The sequence below is a fragment of the Leucopleurus acutus genome, assembly GCF_964270905.1.
Source record: "Leucopleurus acutus genome assembly, chromosome: 7".
Classification (NCBI taxonomy): Eukaryota; Metazoa; Chordata; class Mammalia; order Artiodactyla; family Delphinidae; genus Leucopleurus; species Leucopleurus acutus.
The window spans coordinates 18710521-18732684 of NC_139150.1; the positions used below are offsets into that span (position 1 = coordinate 18710521).

The window sequence follows — 22164 nt, forward strand, 5'->3', positions numbered from 1 at the left end:
CTTCCTTGAACCTCAGTTTCCTGATCACTAATGTGCAGTTAATGACTTCTTTCTCAACATGTTCTTGTGAGGATTAATTGCAAGAGTGCAAGTAAAGTGTTCAGAGTACTGCAGACAAACACCAGATGTCCAACAAAAGGCAATTCTTATCTATCGTTGCCATTATTATTTCCTCTGTTGACATTACTATTACATCATTGTGTCCATTGTTGACATTATTAACCGTTGCTTCTTGTGCTTTACTCTCCAGGAAACCCTTATGGCTTAGCACAATAAATCTATTATGGCCCCCAGTGAGCCACTTGAGTGTCATTTATCCATTCATTCATGGGAAAGATTAGAGCCAGCACATTGAATTTACCTCTTCGTTGATCCCAAGTGGATAGTGACTGAACAATTCATGCAGGTTGTGGACTTAGGAATCAGGAAAGCTCAGCATGGAAACAGAGCCTTTTCTAGCTTTTGCTTTCTGCAATCTGCTCATCATTCCTTGCTAACAACCATTATCATATATATGCGTGTGTGTGTGTGTGTGTGTGTGTGTCATATATATATGTGTGTGTGTGTGTCTGTGTGTGTATGTTAATGTATGTTCCTTTATTTTGTTGTTTTTGTTTGCTAGTTTGTTTTTTTGTATTTTGTCACAAAAGGGGAAATAGATGTAAGACCAGATCTTGAAGCCAGAATAGATCATGGCCGACCCACTTCATTCACTGTAAGAGCTGGTGATAAAGGAAATCTCCGGGGTAAGCGCTTTCTGACAGCTGCACCATAATGGACTTACAGAGATAAGATGAAAAGGAGGGTTTTGGGGAGGGTTTTGTTTGTTTGTTTGTTTGTTTTTGCATTACCCCTGACTTCAAACTCCCCAGACTATCTAGAATACAAAAGAACCATAAGGTGTAAAGTATGCCAGAGAGATTATATTCACGTCTTCTAGGTCATGAAGGGTACACATACCCTTCAGGGAAGCCCAGTTAAATGCTCAGAGTAAACTCATCTGTATCTTCTCATAGAAAGAGGCCTTTCTTTTCTTTTCTTTTCTTTTTTGCGGTACGCGGGCCTCTCACTGTTGCGGCCTCTGCGGAGCACAGGCTCTGGAGGCGCAGGCTCAGCGGTCATGGCTCACGGGCCCAGCCACTCAGCGGCATGTGGGATCTTCCCAGACCGGGACACGAACCCGCGTCCCCTGCATCGGCAGACGGACTCTCAACCACTGCGCCACCAGGGAAGCCCAAAAGAGGCCTTTCTAATAAATGATTACTGATGCTTAACCCCCTCTTCAAAGGGGGTTTGCAAAAACAGTTTAAAGCAAATTATTATAGGTGAAGGTCAATCTAAAATAGTCTGTGCACATCTCTGATGATCTTAAACTTAGCTAGCTTTTTGTTGGTTCAGCAACCCAGTGCTATATTGTAGAGGAGCTAAGTTTCTTTGTCTGCTTTGCTTTTATTTTTCCTCTTCTATTCTCAAGCTGTCAAGCCTTCTATTGACATTTTCACTGTTCACAACAGCTCCTCTTTCTTTTCCAATTCGCTTATAGTTAATCTGCTGCGGGATGGAAAAAAAAGCAAATAACCAAGCTTGCTAAAAAAGTGTGTTTAATAAGATTTCATGAACCCCAGCAGGAGACCCAGAGGGTTTGTACCTTCATTCATTAAATTCCATCTGTAAATATTTACTGGGGCTCCTTGTGGTAATCCACAGACTGTGACTTGTTCTAGGCAGTAAAGCACATTGCTTGGGGGCTGTAACTTTTTGAAAAAGTATATTCCCATTTTCAGGAGCCTTTTCAAATGTCTGAGTTTATGGCTAAGTTGTGAATGGTCAATACTGTGAACTTGTGAGCTCTGAAGATTTGATTAATTACTGAACCTCTCTGCCTATATATGTGTGGATTTCCTCATCTCCCAAAGCATCAACACACATAATCTTTTGTTTTGATCTTGTATTTGAGGTAAGCAAGGTCAAAACGTTTATCTACTACTTAGAACACAGGGAAAGGAGACTCATAAACTATGGATCATTTCAAAGCCTTTAAAATATCAGACTAGAATCGACTCTGCACTTAGGTGAAAACCCATGTCTGAAACCTTTATCCAAGCCTCGAAGAAGAATTTTTACATCTCTTATAGCCATGTTTAAGATCCCATATTGGAACGAGGACTGGCCCAAGAGTCAGGAGACTTGGATTCTAGTCTGAAATCCACAAGGAACTCACAAGCAAGCATCTCTGGACCCCAGCTTTCTCTCTTTTCCTCTGTAAAGTGAGGCCAATCATATCTGCCTCATACAATGAAGTGATGACATATTTTAAAACACTATTATTAAGCCAGGTGTATTACCAAGCCCCTCGGCAACCTTGGACCTAACCAAAGATGGAATAAAATCCTTTCCTCCATGGTAGCAGGGTCCCACCTGCCAGTTTACAGAACTCCCTTCCTGCAGGCAGGAGGCTTTTGCATTAGCAAAACCCCAGATCATAGAGACACAGAGAAGCTGTTTGTATGGACAGTCTCTCCTGCAGCCCCGCTCACCTCATTCCTTGTACACTAGGCTGAGCAGGAGGAGCAATTCCGGGAAAGGCTGCAGACGTTCAGCAGAGGCCGCCCTGGGAACCGCGGTGTGTTTCTCTCTCGCTGGCCGCTGGCTGGACTGAGGTCATGCACGGGGACCAGCACCAGCTCCGACCAGACTCCTTGCAAGAATTTCAATGACAGGATTCCTGGAAACAAGATGGCTGAGTAGAAGGACGTGCTCTCACTCCCTCTTGCGAGAACACCAGGATCACAACTCACTGCTGAACAGTCATTGACAGGAAGACACTGGAAATCACCAAAAAAGATAACCCACCTCCAAAGACAAAGGAGAAGCCACAATGAGATGGAAATCACAGAAAATCAAATCCCATAACTGCTGGGTGGGTGACTCACAGACTGGAGAACACTTATACCACAGAAGTCCACCCACGGGAGTGAAGGTTCTGAGCCCCACGTCAGGCTTCCCAACCTGGGGGTCCAGGAACAAGAGGAGGAATTCCTAGAGAATCAGACTTTGAAGGCTAATGGGATTTGATTGCAGGGCTCTGACAGGACTAGGGGAAACAGAGACTCCACTCTTGGAGGGCACACACAAAGTAGTGTGCGCATCGGGACCCAGGGGAAGGAGCAGTGACCCCAGGGGAGACTGAACCAGACTTACCTGCTAGTGTTGGAGGGTCTCCTGAAGAGGTGGGGGGTGGCTGTGGCTCACTGTGAAGACAAGGACACTGGCAGCAGAAGTTCTGGAAAGTACTCCTTGGTGTGAGCCCTCCCAGAGTCCACCATTAGCCACACCAAGGAGCCCCGTTAGGCTCCAGTGTTGGGTCGCCTCAAGCCAAACAACCAACAGGGAGGGAACCCAGCCCCAGCCATCAGCAGTCAAGTGGATTAAAGTTTTACTGAGCTCTGCTCAAGACAGCAACAGTGAGCTCTACCCACCACCAGTCCCTCCCATCAGGAAACTTGCACAAGCCTCTTAGATAGCCTCATCCACCAGAGGGCAGACAGCAGAAGCAAGAAGAACTACAGTCCTGCAGCCTGTGAAACAAAAACCACATTCACAGAAAGATAGACAAGATGAAAAGGCAGAGGGCTATGTACCAGACGAAGGAACAAGATAAAACCCTAGAAAAACAACTAAGTGAAGTGGACATAGGCAACCTTCCAGAAAAAGAATTCAGAAGAATGATAGTGAAGATGATCCAGAACCTTGGAAAAAGAATGGAGGCAAAGATCGAGAAGATGCAAGAAATGTTTAACAAAGACCTAGAAGAATTAAAGAACAAACAAACAAAGATGAACAATACAATAACTGAAATGAAAACTACACTAGAAGGAATCAATAGCAGAATAACTGAGGCAGAAGAACGGATAAGTGACCTGGAAGACAGAATGGTGGAATTCACTGCTGCGGAACAGAATAAAGAAAAAAGAATGAAAACAAATGAAGAAAACCTAAGAGACCTCTGGGACAACATTAAACGCAACAACATTCGCATTATAGGGGTCCCAGAAGGAGAAGAGAGAGAAAAAGGACCCAAGAAAATATTTGAAGAGATTATAGTCGAAAACTTCCCTAACACGGGAAAGGAAATAGCCACCCAAGTCCAGGGCGCACAGAGATAAACAGGATAAACCCAAGGAGAAACACGCCAAGACACATAGTAATCAAACAGGCAAAAATTAAAGGCAAAGAAAAATTACTGAAAGCAAAACAACAAATAACATACAAGGGAACGCCCATAAGGTTAACAGCTGATTTCTCAGCAGAAACTCTACAAGTCAGAGGGAGTGGCATGATATACTTAGAGTGATGAAAGGGAAGAACCTACAACCAAGATTACTCTACCTGGCAAGGATCTCATTCAGATTCGATGGAGAAATCAAATGCTTTACAGACAAGCAAAAGCTAAGAGAATTCAGCACCACCAAACCACCTTTACAACAATTGCTACAGGAACTTCTCTAACTGGGAAACACAAGCAAGAAAAGGACCTACAAAAAGAAACCCAAAACAATTAAGAAAATGGTCATAGGAACATACATATTGATAATTACCTTAAACGTGAATGGATTAAATGCTCCAACCAAAAGACACAGGCTTGCTGAATGGATACAAAATCAAGACCCATATATATGCTGTCTACAAGAGACCCACTTCAGACCTAGGGACACATACAGACTGAAAGTGAGGGGATGGAAAAAGATATTCCATGCAAATGGAAATGAAAAGAAAGCTGGAGTAGCAATACTCATATCAGATAAAATAGACTTTAAAATAAAGAATGTTACAAGAGACAAGGAAGGACACTACATAATGATCATGGGATCAATCCAAGAAGAAGATATAACAATTATAAATATATATGCACCCAACATCGGAGCACCACTATACATAAGGCAACTGCTAACAGCTATAAAAGAGGAAATCGACAGTAACACAATAATAGTGGGGCACTTTAACAACTCACTTACACCAATGGACAGATCATCCAAAGTGAAAATAAATAAGGAAACAGAAGCATTAAATGACACAATAGACTAGATAGATTTAATTGATATTTATAGTACATTCCATCCAAAAATAGTAGATTACACTTTCTTCTCAAGTGCGAACAGAACATTCTCCAGGATAGATCACATCTTGGGTCACAAATCAAGCCTCAGTAAATTTAAGAAAATTGAAATCATATCCAGCATCTTTCCTGACCACAACGCTATGAGAAGAGAAATGAATTACAGGGAAAAAAACGTAAAAAACACAAACACGTGGAGGCTAAACAATACGTTACTAAATAACCAAGAGATCACTGAAGAAATCAAAGAGGAAATCAAAAAATACCTAGAGACAAATGACAATGAAAACATGATGATCCAAAACGTATGGGATGCAGCAAAAGCAGTTCTAAGAGGGAAGTTTAAAGCTAGAAAAATGTCAAAAAATCTCAAATAAACAATCTAACCTTACACCTAAAGGAACTAGGGAAAGAAGAACAAACAAAACCCAAAGTTAGCAGAAGGAAAGAAATCATAAAGATCAGAGCAGAAATAAATGAAATAGAAACAAAGAAAACAATATCAAAAATCCATAAAACTAAAAGCTGGTTCTTTGAGAAAATAAACAAAATTGATAAATCATTAGCCAGACTCATCAAGAAAAAAAGAGAGAGGACTCAAATCAATAAAATTAGAAATGAAAAAGGAGTTACAACAGACACCACAGAAATACAAGGCATCATAAGAGACTACTACAAGCAACTCTATGCCAATAAAATGGACAACCTGGAAGAAATGGACAAATTCTTAGAAAGGTATAACCTTGCAAGACTGAACCAGGAAGAAAGAGAAAATATGAACAGACCAATCACAAGTAATGAAATTGAAACTGTGATTAAAAATCTTCCAACAAACAAAAGACCGGGACCAGATGGCTTCACAGGTGAATTCTATCAAACATTTAGAGAAGAGCTAACACCCATCCTTCTCAAACTCTTCCAGAAAATTGCAGAGGAAGGAACACTCCCAAATTCACTCTATGAGTCCACCATCACCCTGATACCAAAACCAGACAAAGATACAATAAAAAAAGAAAATTACAGACCAATATCACTCATGAATATAGATGCAAAAATCCTCAACAAAATACTAGCAAACAGAATCCAACAACACATTAAAAGGATCATACACCATGATCAAGTGGGATTTATCCCAGGGATGCAAGGATTCTTCAGTATATGCAAATCAATCAATGTGATACACCATATTAACAAATTGAAGAATAGAAACCATATGATCATCTCAATAGAAGCAGAAAAAGCTTTTGAGAAAATTCAACGCCAATTTATGATAAAAACTCGCTAGAAAGTGGGCATAGAGGGAACCTACCTCAACATAATAAAGGCCATATATGACAAATCCACAGCAAACATCATTCTCAATGGTGAAAAACTGAAAGCATTGCCTCTAAGGTCAGGAACAAGACAAGGATGTCCACTCTCACCACTATTATTCAACATAGTTTTGAAAGTCCTAGCCATGGCAATCAGAGAAGAAAAATTTAAAACAGGATTACAAATTGGAAAATAAGAAGTAAAATTGTCACTGTTTGCAGATGACATGATACTATGCCTAGAGAATCCTAAAGATGCCACCAGAAAACTACTCGAGCTAATCAATGAATTTGGTAAAGTAGCAGGATACAAAATTAATGCACAGAAATCTCTTTCATTCCTATATACTAATGATGAAAAATCTGAAAGAGAAATTAAGGAAACACACCCATTTACCATTGCAACAAAAAGAATAAGATACCTAGGAATAAACCTACCTAGGGAGACAAAAGACCTGTATGAAGAAAACTATAAGACACTGATGAAAGAAATTAAAGATGATACCAACAGATGGAGAGATATACCATGTTCTTGGACTGGAAGAATCAATATTGCGAAATGACTATACTACCCAAAGCAATCTACAGATACAATGCAATCCCTATCAAATTACCAATGACATTTTTATGGAACTAGAACAAAAAATCTTAAAATTTGTATGGAGCCACAAAAGACCCCGAATAGCCAAAGCAGTCTTGAGGGTAAAATACGGAGCTGGAGGAATCAGGCTCCATGACTTCAGACTATTCTACAAAGCTATAGTAATCAAGACAATATGGTACTTGCACAAAAACAGAAACATAGATCAACGGAACAAGATAGGAAGCCCAGAGATAACCCCACGCACCTATGGTCAACTAATCTATGACAAAGAAGGCAAAGATATACAATGGAGAAAAGACAGTCTCTTCAATAAGTGGTGCTGGGAAAACTGGACAGCTACATGTAAAAGAATGAAATTAGAACACTCCCTAACACCGTACACAAAATTAAAATGGATTAAAGACCTAAATGTTAAGGCCAGACACTATAAAACTCTTAAGAGGAAAGCATAGGAAGAACACTCTTTGACATAAATCACAGCAAGATCTTTTTTGATCCACCTCATAGAGTAATGGAAATAAAAACAAAAATAAACAAATGGGACCTAATGAAACTTCAAAGCTTTTGCACAGCAAAGGAAACCATAAACAAGATGAAAAGACAACCCTCAGAATGGGAGAAAATATGTGCAAATGAATCAACAGACAAAGGATTAATCTCCAAAATATATAAACAGCTCATGCAGCTCAATATTAAAGAAACAAACAACCCAATCCAAAAATGGGCACAAGACCTAAATAGATATTTCTCCAAAGAACACATACAGATGGCCAAGAAGCAGATGAAAAGCTGCTCAGCATCACTAATTTTTAGAGAAATGCAAATCAAAACTACAGTGAGGTATCACCTCACACCAGTTAGAATGGGCGTCATCAGAACATCTACAAACAACAAATGCTGGAGAGGGTGTGGAGAAAAGGGAACCCTCTTGCACTGTTGGTGGGAATGTAAATTGATGCAACCACTAAGGAGAACAGTATGGAGGTTCCTTAAAAAACTAAAAATAGAATTACCATATGATTCAGCAATCCCACTACTGGGCATATACCCAGAGAAGACCATAATTCAAAAAGACACATGCACCCCAATGTTCATTGCAGCACTGTTTACAATAGCCAGGTCATGGAAGCAACCTAAATGTCCATCGGCAGATGAATGGATAAAGAAGATGTCGTACATATATACAATGGAATATTACTCAGCCATAAAAAGGAATGAAACTGGGTCATTTGTTGAGATGCAGATGGATCTAGAGACTGTCATACAGAGTGAAGTAAGTCAGAAAGAGAAAAACAAGTATCATATATTAACGCATATATGTGGAACCTAGAAAAATGGCACGATGAAGTGGTTTGCAAGGCAGAAACTGACACACAGATGTAGAGAACAAACGTATGGACACCAAGGGGGGAAAGCGGTGGGCGGGTGGGGTGGTGGTGTGATAAATTGGGAGGTTGGGATTGACACGTATACACTGATGTGTATAAAACTGATGAGTAATAAGAACGTGCTATATAAAAAAATAAATAAAATTTAAAAAAGAAAATAATTTCAATGTCATGTGCTGAAGACTAACGGATGATTGCCTTCTCCTCCTGTACAGGCTGAGGCCAGACACCAGCTCTCCGGATGTGGCGCCTCTCTCAGGAGTTCCAGCAAACAAGCCCCCAGTGGTCCCTCGGTAAGGTAGGACCACATGCCACACTGCCTTTGTCTTAAATCTCGTGATGTAACAGAGACATGTGGGTGGCTAAGGGCCTAGAAAAGACAAGCCTGGGTCAATTCCAGCTCTGGCCCTTCCTTGCTATGCAATTTTTCTTAAAATGCACATTCCTTTTCTCTAAAAAGGGGATAGCCACCTTTTGTAAAGTTTTAATGAAATAGTGTAAGATGCACGTTCCTGTGTGGTACAAAGCATATGCTTATAATTTATTAGTAGTCCCCATTCTTTCCCCAGTCTACCTAGCAGATCCAGTGGATATCACTCTATTCCCTGTAAGAGGTGGTGATAAAGGAAATCTTCAGGGCTAGTTCTTTCTGACAATCTCACCATAAAGGGTTTATAGAGAGGAAGATGAGAAACAGTCATCTTTTGTCTTGTTGGATTTTTTGGCATTGCCTAGATAGCAAACACATCGGATACCCTAGGATACATAACTGACTAGTGTTCGTCACATTCCCTCCTGCCTTCTAACCTTCCGCCCTGCTCCCTGGTTCTCCGGTGCCTGTCCTGCCATCTGTCCTTCCCTATCCTTGGTGGGAGGGCGAGGGGATGTGAGGAGAGGACAAGACTGCTGCTCCCCAGCCCACCCACACAGCACCCACTTATGTGGCAGGAGACGAGAGCAAAGAAAGGAGATGGCCAGGGGTGGTTCCCTCTCTGCCCCTAGGAACCACCCTTCTCGTTTGAACCCCTGAAAAAGCCTCCTTGCCTAGGTCGATTCTGACCCACAGCCATGGCCTGTTGAGAGCATTTTGCAGCTGTGAGAGTTGTAACTAAGTGTGACGTTTTACAGATCTAACAATGCTCTGGGGATGCTCCTTTCTGAGTCAGGAGACCTTTTAGTGGCACAAGAATAACCACAGCGGTTACGATTTGAGTACTCACTAGAAACCCGAGCATTGTGGTAAATGTTTTAAAGCCATTACTGATACTTAAGGACATGAAGAGTAAGAGAGATTAAGCAACACTGATAAGGACTGCATCCAGAAAGTGACAAAAGCAGGGTCCACACCTAATTCTGGCTGAATCCAAAGTCGGTTTCCTAAACCCCTCTGCTGCTGTGCTTCTCGTGATTGGCCTGGGCTGGGCTTGCAGGGTCGCTCAGCCTCTGGCCTCTCCAGCTTAAGAAGGCAGCAGCTTCCGCGATGATGGTGACGCTGTATGTCCTTTGCACCTAGAGGCTCTTTCTGGTGGTGTGGCAGTCACGTCAGCTCGCTGAGTCTGATCACCTGTTAGTCAGAGTGAGATCATACTAGTACGGGCTCTCTCCACCTTAACTACCAACCCGCTGACATTGACCCTGAAGCGACCAGTGAGATCTTCTAAATAATTTCCCCAGTGCAGAACCTGGCACACAGAGCCACGTTAATTCTCCTTTCCCCTTTCCTGTGCCCAAGGTGAGAATCATGCTAGTTTCTTGGAGAAAAGTTCAGTGTCTGCCTGTCATTAGGCCAGTTAGGTTTCTGTCTTTGGGAATTTTATATAATAAGTGATATTTGATAAAGCATCACAAAATCGATGGATGAAAGGATATATTATAGATAGATAGATAGATGATAGATAGATAGATAGACAGATGATAGATAGATAGATAGATACAAAATATAGTGGTAAGGAGTTTAAGTATTTTTCAGTGACTGGTATAGTGAATGATGTTCTACTTTAAAAAGAATTCTAACAAAGAGTAAAACTGTTGAAATGTTCAAGGAAACCTTACTACAAATTTGATATCTTTTTAAGATGAAAGAAAATGGAAGTGTGTTTTAATTGTAATTATTTTGTTACTATTGTTGTGGTGTTGTCTTATCGTCCACTGCCAGTACTGCAGGGACGTAGAGATTCTCCGCCATCAGAGTTCTGATGCACGCTGTGATGCTGGCAGGTGAGACAGCACATAGGTGTGGTTTTGAGCAGCTGTTAGTGAGACAGGGAGGAGAGGTGCAGCCCATCTGCACACTGCTCTTCTTGCTTTGGAAAATCAAAACAGGAAGTGTATCTCGACAATCACTAGTGACAAGGCTGAAAGAAATAGAGGAGGATTGAGACTTTTTAAGAAATGTTCACCTTTTTTCTTTTGCACAGGTTCCACACATATTCAAGCCACCGGGCAACGTGGCTGGTGTGGGACGAAGCAGCCCTGTCCCACACGATGTCACGGGGGGCCTGGCTCCTTCCATCTTACGGTGCTTTTGTCCTCAACACAGGGTCTCCAGGGATGCTTCAGAGGGGCCCTAGTTTTGAGGGTCACGCATCAGGTGTTAGGGCCAGGACTGGAAGTGGTACTCTCACTTCCAGACAAAACGCCATCATGTCATGCTCACCTTATTGCAAAAAGAGAATGGGAAATCTCTTCTTGTGCGTCTAGGACAAACTTGAAAGGTTTCAGGAACATACTGCATTGTCTCTGTCATACACAAAACTCTTTGGATTTCTTTCTTCTAGCCTGGTCTCTTCAACCTAAGCTCGAGCCAGCAGGTCAATAGAATGATTTTTAAATATTGAATATAATTAGGTTATGCCACTCCTGTGACTGAAACTATTCAGAGGCTTTGAGATTGTTGCAGAGCAAAAGCTGGAATCATCACCATCGCTGGCATGGCCTTGCATGATTTGTCCCCTTATCTTGCGGACTTCAACTTTGACTGCTCTCTTCCCCGCTCCAGCCATCCCAGGCTCCTTAGGGTCTCGTCTTTGCTGTGTACTTGGCCTGAAAAGCTCTTACCCAGATGACTCTATCTCTTACCTCCATCAAGTTCAAATTTACCGTTTCAATGAATTTTACCATGGCCAATCCTATGTAAAATGTTACTTGTCTCTCTACCCAGTATCCCTGATCCCCTTGACCCCGCTCTCTTTCTTCCAGATCACTTACCACATTTTCTCTAGTATTTAAGCTAGTATTTTGATTATCATCTATCACCTGTGTCCCCCACTTCCCTAGACAGTAAGCACCCTGAGTTGGTAGCCATGTCTATTAATGTCTATTCTATTAATATTAATTGTTGTTTGATGTGGAAAAATTATTATCATGAAGGAGCCAATCTAAACCACATCCTGTCTTTGAGTGTTCATCTATATTTTTATTCATCTATATATTTTATTTATAAACTTGAAATTAGAAAATGTTCCTAAGCAGGGCACCACCCCCAAATTCCCACTTTCACTATGATTTTTATCTATATCCTGTTCACCTTTTTCAGCCCTGTCAACTTGCCTTTAGAAAATTGTTTTTTTCTCTTGCAATCTGTCCCTATTGAGTGTTTAAAGTCCTAGGGGAAGTTTCAGAAAGTGTTTACAGAAGCTATTTATAAACCTCCCAGAGTCTCATCTGTTGACTGAATAGGAAAGTTGACATCTTTCCCACGTTGGGAGTCAGATAAACAGGGGCAAGGTAAAGGGGAAACACACCTCCCCGACCAGGTTCTAGCCTGAAGATCCCCTCTAGTTCATCTGAAGCTCTGAGGACATCCGAAGAGGAAGACTCCCAAAGAAATAAATGTTCCCATCTGTGACTGCCTCATTCCTGGACCCTTCTTGGAACCCCTGAACTTGCCACTGAAAGCCCTGGAGAGTCATATCTGGAGCTATGCACAAACTGATTTCAGGGGGTTTCCTTGTTACCAGAATGGCATCTGGGCAACACTAGACGATTTACTTAAGCACATGCCCCCTTTTCCTGTTATCTTCACCCCTCTGTTTTCCCAAATAGAACCGAGTATGGGAACAGCCGGACATAAATCACTGCCTCTGCTCCCTCCAGCACTGTCTCTGACTCACAGACCCCCTCTCTCTCTTGTGCTTCTTACCTGATAAACATTTATGACTACTTTTAGGTATTGAGTTCCTACAGCAGGCCAGGCCCTGTGCTGAGGGACTTGCAGGTATAGCATCATTTAATCCTCGCATACCCTACGGAGTAGGTTCTATTATTCTTACACAGGAGGAAGCTGAGAGTCAGAGTTTAAGAGACTCATCTGAGGCTGTGCAGCTGGGAAGTGGCAGCGGTTGCCTCATAATAATGCACACTTCTTTTTTCTTAACTTCTCCATGAACGTCCTATATCAGCTACATCATCATTTCCTGAAGGACACTGAGGGGTCTGCAGTATGTCACAACATCTGTGTGACCTTGAGCAATCCCTTTTTTCTCTCCAAAATCCAATTTCCCTTTCTGTAAAATAATATGACAGGGTTAAGCTTTGTTCATGCTCCAACATCCTTGGACTCTAAGGATGCAAATGATGGCAGCAAGTGACTTGCAAAATCCCCAATTTGTAAACTCACATACCTGCTTTTACTAAGTCTACTGAGAAGGTTCCAACTGGCAATTCTATATGGCTCAGAAAGAGGAGACATCTCCACCCAGACGTCAAGTGAATTAAGGCCAGATGTAGGGTTTGGCCACGGAGGTCCTAATAACCATGCTTCCCTCCCGGGATTGCTGAGGGGAACAAATTAGCCCCAGAGACAGGGTTAACCTCGGACTAGCCCATCACAGCCAGTGCATGTAGACGTTCACACATAGATATCCACAATCCTCCCTCCCTTTCAGCCATCGAGGGTTGAACTCTTAGTGGGCATAACTCTAAACAGCAAAAACAGTCAGAAGAGGAAGTGAGGTGATTAGCTTTTCCCCCCAACAGTCTGACCATTAGTGGAATTAAGCAAGGACAGAATTTCATCCCTTGCACTTGCTCTGCTGAGCCAGCGAGACCCAGGAGATAATGTCCATTGAAGACACTCATTTTGGGTTTTGGCCAGAGCTTTTAAATATTTATCTGATCTTGAGCTTCTCAGCTTTGGACTGAGCATTGTTTGAAAGTTCCAGTTAAATTTACTACTTTCTCCTCTCTTGAAGCAGATTCGTCTTTGGATAACCTCGAATAAGAGTGGCAAACAAAGACGTATTCAAAAACCCTGTTTTACTTTCCAAAGCAATGGCCCCTGGTGGGGTAGCAGTCTTGACTTTTCTTTGAATCCACGTCTGCAGGCACAGAGGGAACACGCACCCAGAAGTGTGCTTTCCCAGCATGCTTTCCTCCAGGGTCATACTCTTTGGGGTATTAGTCATTCTTAACTCGTAAGATCAAAACTAAAGCTAAATAAAAGCTAAAAGTGGGTGATTTGTCACCTAGCAAGCACCAATAAAATGTAACCACATGGGAAAATGAGTTAAGCCATGCCTGTCTTTTTCTTAAAGATAATTCCCTCTGACGTCTCACGAGTTGTCGTGTTTATTTCCCTCCAAATACTTTCTGACCCAGATAGCCAAGCCCTGCCCTCATTCCTCCTTTCTGAGTCCACGGGCACTTTCCTCACAGGAAAACGTTGCCGCACTGTTCTTTGGGGAGAATTGTGCTTTCTGACTGGAGCAGGTGCTGTGAACCTGTGCATACCAGGATTGGCACCACTCACCTGCAGCTGCCCACACATCCAGCCAGCACATTTCCCTGTCCTCTTTCTAGCCCCCAGTCCCCAACAAGACCACCCAGATGACTTCTAATACAACAGCAAACTCAAGTTGGGTTTTCTGAGCATAGACTTTGTAGAGAAGATAAACTTAGCCCTGGTCCATCATTTCAAAAGATTATCTCACCTTGCCCAACTGTTGGTCTTCACCATGGGAACAATGGTCCAGGTGTAGACTTCAACCAGGGGTATTTTTATCTTCTTTATTACTGCATAATATGAATACAAATAACAAGGAACACACACACAAAAAAATTATTAACACTAACATGAATAAATATTGTTAGATAACACTAATAATAAATTCATGTTTCTATTAGTAATAGCTCTGATATACACACTAGTAAAAACTTTAACATTAATAAGAATATACAAAACAGAAATAGACCCACAGACATAGAAAACAAACTTATGGTTACCAAAGGGGAAAGGGGGGTGGGGAGGGATAAATTAGGAGTTTGGGATTAATGTATACACACTACTATATATAAAATAGATAACCAACAAGGACCTGATGAATAGCACAGAGAACTATACTCAATATTTTGTAATAACGTATAAGGGAAAAGAATCTGAAAAAGAATGCATGTATATATATGTGAATCATCTTGCTGTACACCTGAAAGTAACACAACATTGTAAATCAACTGTACTTCAATAAATAACAAACAAAAAACATGTGCCTTATATTGAAAACTCACTCTGTATCAAGATTTCTCTTGCACTATCTCTGGGTAGCTGTGAGTGGATCATATAATCTTCATTTTACATATAAAGAAACTAAGATCCCGAAGCGCTAAGTAACTTGCCTATATCATACAGCTAATAAAGACCAGGACCAGGGAGGATGCCCAGAGCTGACTGGGAAGCCCATTCAGTTAACACTCTGCTTCTCTTCTCATCCATGGGGTCAGGTAAACCACCCATTAGAACAGAGTGGGGTTTGGTCCTCTGTCTTCACAGAAGAATCTGCATAAGGGAAGATGTGAGTTGAACCTACAGCCTCCATTTCTACTGGGTTTGACTATTTACCCTCCATTCTCACCAATGCACACCCAAAATCATCCAGTTGTGAACAGTCCTGCCTAAATGAACCAACATCCAGACATCATTTGAGCCAAATAGATGATGGGTCATTATTACGTATACTGGGAAAATGGGAGGGCTTGCAATCTCATCTGTTAATCTAAGAATCCTTGTCTGTTAATCTAGGAACTGAAGGAAGGAAAGACGAAAAGAGGAAGAAAAGGAGGGAGTGAAGGAGCGAGGAAGAGAAGGAAAGAGTAGCATTTATTTGTGATAGTAGTTAACATTTATTGAGTTGCACTAGTTAGCGAATTGCAGTAGGAGCTCTACATGTGTAATCTCACTGAATCCTTCCAACAACCCTAATGCAAATGAGAAAGATGGCCCCTGCTGAGGTTAAGAAATTTCTTTAGGTCACACAGCTGGTAAGTGGTGGAGATGGGATTCAGACCCAGAGCTGGTGGCTCAGGGAACCTGCAGGTTTCAGCCCAAGGCAGTAATGCCTCATAGGTGGCAGGTGCTGTGCTAGACACTTCACATGACACCGTGCACACTGCTGCAGCGCCTAGTACAGTATGTAGTGAGTGGCTCTTTCCTCCTCCTATCCTCCATTCATTGTGACTCTAGCATGATATACAAGGCCCTGCATAGTCTGTTCTTTGCCTAAATCTCAGCCTTAGCTCCTCGCATTCTGTCATCTAGGCATGTTGGAGCCCTGGCAGAGTCTCACCTCTGGTTCACTGTCACGTGTGTTAGCTTCCTGGAGCACCTCTCCCTGCCCATTCACTTAGCTTACTTCTTCAGTGCTTTCAAGATTTGGCCTAGGAGTTGCTTCATCCAGAAGTCTTTCCCTGGGTTGCTCTGAGCATGGCTTAGATGTCTCCTTCTGTCTACTTCCTCCACATCCCAAGCTGCTTCCCACTGGAGCACTCATCGTGCTGCCCTGTGCTTGTGGGGGCAACTGTCTACCTTCCCCTCCCCCCATACCTTGAAGCCCTTGAGTAGATAGACCATATCAGTATTGCATCCCCACCGCTCCACACGGTGTCTGATGCACAGTAGACATTCTAAGGATATTTCTGACATGAACAAATCAGAGTATGTCTTGCTGGCTGGATAGCCGGATGGAATAAAATTTGAGAATTGTTGCCATGAGTTGTTGTACATGCCGAAGCTTAGGCAACCTAATAAACCACAGTCCCTGACAGCCCTGAGGACAACGGAGAGGACAGCACAAGAATGAGTAAGACCAGTTAGGGCTCAAGAGAAGCGCATTCTAGAGAGTCAGTAAAGAAACACCCACAGCTTACCAAGTTCAGTCCTCTTATTTTACAACTAGGGAAACGGGCACAGAGAAGAGAAATGGCCGGACAATGAGTTATAGTCGAGTAAGAGAATTGAATCAGTTCTCTTGACGCCTCAAGCCAGTGTTCTCCATTTTTTCCTCTTCCTGGGATGCATGGAATGGGATGTTGCCCACGTAAAATATTTGTTCTAATGAGGAGCCTGGGATTGAAATGGATTTCTCTTAATGAGAGGAAGTGTGTGGAGTGCCAAAGCCAGCAGAATTTGGCCAATGAAAGGCTGTAATGAGAGCTGCAGTCAGAGTTACACTGGGGTGATAGGAAGTGCATCAGATTCCCTGGAGAAGGAGTGAGACACAGAAGCTCCCCAAATATATGATACAACATCAAGAGATGTCCAGAGCTCTGGGTGACCGCCCTGATGATTCTTGGTCGTAGTACATGTATATACTTTCAGATGTGCCTAGGGAGATGCATGAAATTAACAGGAAGATTTGATGCCAGAAAGCTCAATGAGTTGGGTTTGAAAACAGTGAACTCTGATGTACCTGTCTGATAATGCTGGGATCACTCTGTAACCTAGACCCCGGTCTCAGACTACCACCCAGGGAATCTTACTCTACAAGTATTTATTCTTGGTCTCGCTGCCTCAGGCTTCCTTCTTCTGTACATTCTTCACAAAGAATTCAACATGATCTGGTTAAACTGTAAATCAGATCTGTGTCGCTTGGCTTTTTAATAGCCTTCATCCATCACACTTAGAATGAAATTTGAACTCCTCATCGTGGCCTGCCAGCCCCTAATGACATAACCCTGCCCACCTCCCCAGTCTTCTGCTCTCCTTCTTCCTCAGTAGCTCCAGCTACTGGTCCTACTGGTTTGTTTGTTTCTTTCTTTCTTTCTTTTTCATTTTTCCCCAACACTCCAAATTCTTTCTTGCCTCTGGGTTTTTTTTACTTGTCGTTCTCTTCACCTAACTATTCCTAAGACTGACCCCTTTTCATCGGTCATGTCTAAGATCAAATACCGAGTTTTCAAAGAAGCCTTCTCTGACTGTTGTAGTGAAGCAGCCCCCTGCTGCCACCCACAATAAGTTACCCTCTGCTTATTCCCTCTGTGATATTCTTCACTATCTGAACTCGCTGTGTCTAAGCCAAGGTAAGTTCCTAGAGGACAGGGACCTGTTCACCACTAGGTCTCTTAATGCTCAGAAAATCACCTGTCACCTTGAAAGTCGCCCACTGTATTTGGTTAATGAATAAATGAACACATTCATATAATAGAGGCTTATGGGGTATCTACTATGCACATCGTGGTGGGTACCCTGGGGGCAAGGAGATGAATTTGTCATGGCATCTACTCGGGAGGATGTTACAGACTCATAGAGAAGGGGATTCTAGTAATTGGTAGTAAACAAATGTAACTCCAGTGCTATTTAGACATGACTGGAGTCATAGAAAAGAAATAGATAAAATGATGTGGGGGTTGTATGGGAGAGGTTAACTCCAAGTAGAGTCAGAGCCAAGGAGAATAGGTAGGATTTTCATGAAGATAGAAAGAAGAGGATGGTTTGCTTGCTGGGCTGTGAGCTCTGGAAGGATAAGGATACTGACTATTGTGTTCATTGTCTTATCTCCAGAGTTAAGAAATGTGCCTGGCCCATTACAGGGACTTCATGAATATGTATTGAGTGAATAAACAAATACATGAATGAGCTATTGCAATAACCACTTCTAAAATAGATTAAAATATGCTTGTGTCCATTTAATGGAAAAAACAGTCCCCTGTTCTTGTCATATTCCATTTATAATAATAGTCTCCTTTCATTTCTATTAACGAAAGGAAGCACCCTCTTCCTCTACCTGCACCCACTCAAACTCCAGGATTATTGTTTTGGCAAGAAATAGCATTGAAGGAGAAGCAACACTCATCCCTCTGCATTCTGTCACCGAAAAAGAAATGGAACTAAAAATCTTGGGTGAGCAGGGACCTTCCTGCGCTCAGATCTGTCTGTGGCTGAGAAATGAAGATACCAAGTAGGGGGAGTAGCTATGAGGATGAAGAAAAGCCTTTACAACCTCTGTCCACATGATTAATTTTTAACAGCTCTATTGAGGTTTAATTTACATGACATAAAATTCATTTCTTTCAAGTATGAAATAATCAGTGATTTGTAGTAGATTTATAAGGTTGTGCAGCCATCCCATGATACAATTTTAGAACATTCCCATCACCCCAAGAATCTCTCTCAGGGCCATTATAGTCACTTCCCATCCCCACCCCCAGCCTCAGGCAACCACTAATCTGCATTCTATCTCTATCGATTTACCTTCTATGGACATGTCACATGAATGGAATCATACAAGTCCACATCATTAATTTTTACGTCAAACTGTATACCTGTTTGTTATCTGGAGGGAGAATTTGAGCATACCATTTTTATTTTTTTGCATGGCTGACTTACCCTTTTTGTGCCTCAGTTTTTTCATCTATAAAATGGGACCCACAATGCTCCCGTACATGATTAAGGCGTTTAGTGCAATAACTGGTAAATAGTACGTGCTCAGTAAATCGTAACTATTGTTGCTGCTGCTGCTGTTGTTGTTATTATTACCATCTCTAAGATTTTCACCCCAGCACAGTTCAGCAAGACCAGAACAAAGACATCAAAATGACACGTTAAAAAGGAGAGGAATTATTTCCATTCAGATTCTAGCAGAAGGAAGCCTGTTTGTATTCCAGGGCTTTCTGTTCCCGTTTCTTCTTTGCGGATAGGATATGGATGGATGTGCGTGGCCATCTCATTCGCTGCTGATTTACTGCCAAAGAAATGATTCTGGAATTCGAGTAGATGTGAGTGGAGGGAAAGGGTGTTTTTCTGCTCTATTAGAAATGAAAAGAGACCTTTAATATGAGATCCAAGCGACAAGGGCAGGGAACTGGTATTTCCATTAAGCAGACATAGTAGTGTTTTCATGTCTGACTATGGCGTCTCCATTAACGGGAAGATTGAAAACCATTTCTGTATTAGAGCTCTAGTAAAAATAAAGGTTGTTTTTTTTTTTTTCTTTTTCTGAAGGAAATGATTTCTTCCTCCTTTCAATTGAAAGAAAAAATAAATGTATATAGTTTCTGATTTGGAGTCAGGAGACCAAGATTCTGGGGCTGGCTCTGTCCCCAGAGCAGTTGACTGAGTAAACCAGCTCTCCTCTCTGGGTCTCAGTTTACCTTAGCTGTGAAAAGGGGAGGTTTGACCTTGGAAGCCCTTCTCCAAGGTAAAACTCTGTGTTTCTACGGTGCAGGCATGGCTGATGATAGGTGGAGAAGAGCACAGAGCCATGAACTTTGCTACACTATCATGCATTTCATGGTTTGTGTTACTTCCTCAGAAATCAAAAAACATTTATTCTTTCTTTAGTTTAAAGCAGGGGCGAGCAAACTATGGCCTGTGGGCCAAATCCAGTCCACTTCCTTTTTTAGTAAATAATGTTTTCTTGGAACACAGCCACTCTCATTTGTTTACATGTTGCCTGTGACAAAGCCTAAAACATTTACTGTCTGGCCCTTTACAGAAAAAAAATTTTTTTTTGCTGAACTCTGGTTTAAAGAATTGATTGGTTTTATGAACCATTCTAAATAAAATTTTAAAGTAAGTACAGTATAGAGCTGAGCAGTTTCAGGAAGCTCTGTGTAATGGCTAATATGAGTTGGCTAAGGCCACAGAGCTGGCGAGTCAGAGTAAGAAAAAGAGCCAGTAAAGGATGATGATGGCGATGGCGATGACAGTGCTGATAATGACACTTATTGACTGTTCAAGGAAGCAAGATCATTATCTAAATTCTTTATACTAATACATTTAATCCTCACGACTATCACTTTATAATCGCAAATTTATAAAGAAGGAAAATAAGGCCTGAGAGTAGAAGAAACTTGCCCGAGGTCATAAAGTTAGCAAGTCATGGCTTGGGATATGGGACTATATGGTCTGGGATCATTTTTCTGTTACGAATGGGGAGACAGCCATCTGGAGAAGGAAAGGGGCTTGAACAAAATCCTTTTTGACAAAGGAAAAGGAAACACAGGCTTCCTGATTCCACGACCAGGAGGCCATCACAGCATCTGCTAACCTGGTCCTTCTGCTAACTTACAGGAGACGTATGTATCTATATATTACATATCTGTTTTACCCAGCAGGCTATTAGATCTAGGAAGATAAGAATCACATCTTCTATTTCTTTTCCTAGAGCCCTAGCATATGATAGGCATACACTAAGTGCCTGATTATAATGATAGCAAACAGTCACTGATACAACATGATGTTACAAGAAACTGTTTTAGCACTTGGCCTGGATCACTCTAGGATCTACCACTACTGGGTCCTTAAAACAGTCCTGTATGTCAGGCACTCTCATTATCTGTAAATATTACATACAAATGTTTAAAATGAAGACACGGAGACTCAGAAGTTCGGTAATGTTCTCATGGTCTCATAGCTAGTGAGAGGTAGAGCTTGGATGTGAACTTGGGTGAAAGACCATGCTCTAAGACCTGGTTACTCAGTGTGGCCCACGGACCAGCAGATGTGACAGCACCTGGGAACTGATGAGAAATGCAGAAGCTCAGGCCTGTTGAACCCTAATCTGCACTTCAACAGGGTCCTCAGGTGATTTGTATGCACAGTAGGGTTTGAGAACCTTTGCTCTAAATCAGCATGCTAGGCTCTCTGTTGATTGAATAAGGAAAGGAGTCAATGAATGACTGCTTTCTATGCAATAGCAAAAAACAAACTGGTCAGACGGACATTGTGCTCGAAGGGAAGGGTTCAAAGTGCTCACTGTATAAATCAAACCTATTCCAAAACAAATGTTCTTTCTCCAGATTCTGTACTGATTGTACTGCTCCTGTAGGCTCCTAAATAACCATCTTACTACAAATGTCTAAGGTCTGTATTTATACCCTTGGCTGCATGATAACTACAGAAGCAAATGCTGTAGTCCTGAGTAACGAGCTGTGATCAGGCTGGGCTTTGCTGGTGACGCACCCAGTGTGTGTTTTCAGGCAAGAAGCAGAGGGGAAATTGCCATCTGCTGACTAACCTGTGAGTTACTATTTCCTGAAAATCTAAACTTTTTCCAATTCGTTTAACATGAATAAAAATACAAACTTAAGGCAATAGTCACTTTTGCCCCTGGAAAATGCCTCCGACTTTCTAGATATATTCGGAGGTGGCAGGATCTAGAGGGGTTCATTCCAAATGGTAGGACTATTTTATGCTTGATTGTAATTTTTTTCAGACATAATAAAAAATCTTCACCAAATAATCGAAACAAGATTTAATTTTCTGTTCCCCAGACCATGGAAATGCCCCTGCAGCTTCAGGGAGATGTGAATCTGGGCAAGCACCTTACTGCCACTTCCTTGTAAAGTAACAAAGAACAATTATCTCTCTCTTCTGTAACCAAACCCTTTGCTTCTTCTGCCAGTTGTAATTCCTGCGATCCGCAGTTTTCTCAATGGTCAGAGGGAGGTAGGGGCGGCTACCATTATTGGATCTTGATAAAGGTAATTTTCCTTGAACTGTTCGTAGAGCCACTAACCAAGTGGTTTCTA

General features: G+C 41.8%; 1 long non-coding RNA gene across 1 annotated transcript; it reads right to left on the minus strand.

Annotated features, from left to right (window-relative positions):
* Positions 1-1268: 1268 nt before the first annotated feature.
* On the minus strand, positions 1269-3399 carry LOC309964539. The gene is made up of 3 exons (XR_014326355.1): positions 3202-3399; positions 2538-2725; positions 1269-1551 (listed from the first exon to the last, which is right to left on the minus strand). It is a non-coding gene; the product is annotated as an uncharacterized lncRNA (long non-coding RNA).
* Positions 3400-22164: the final 18765 nt, after the last annotated feature.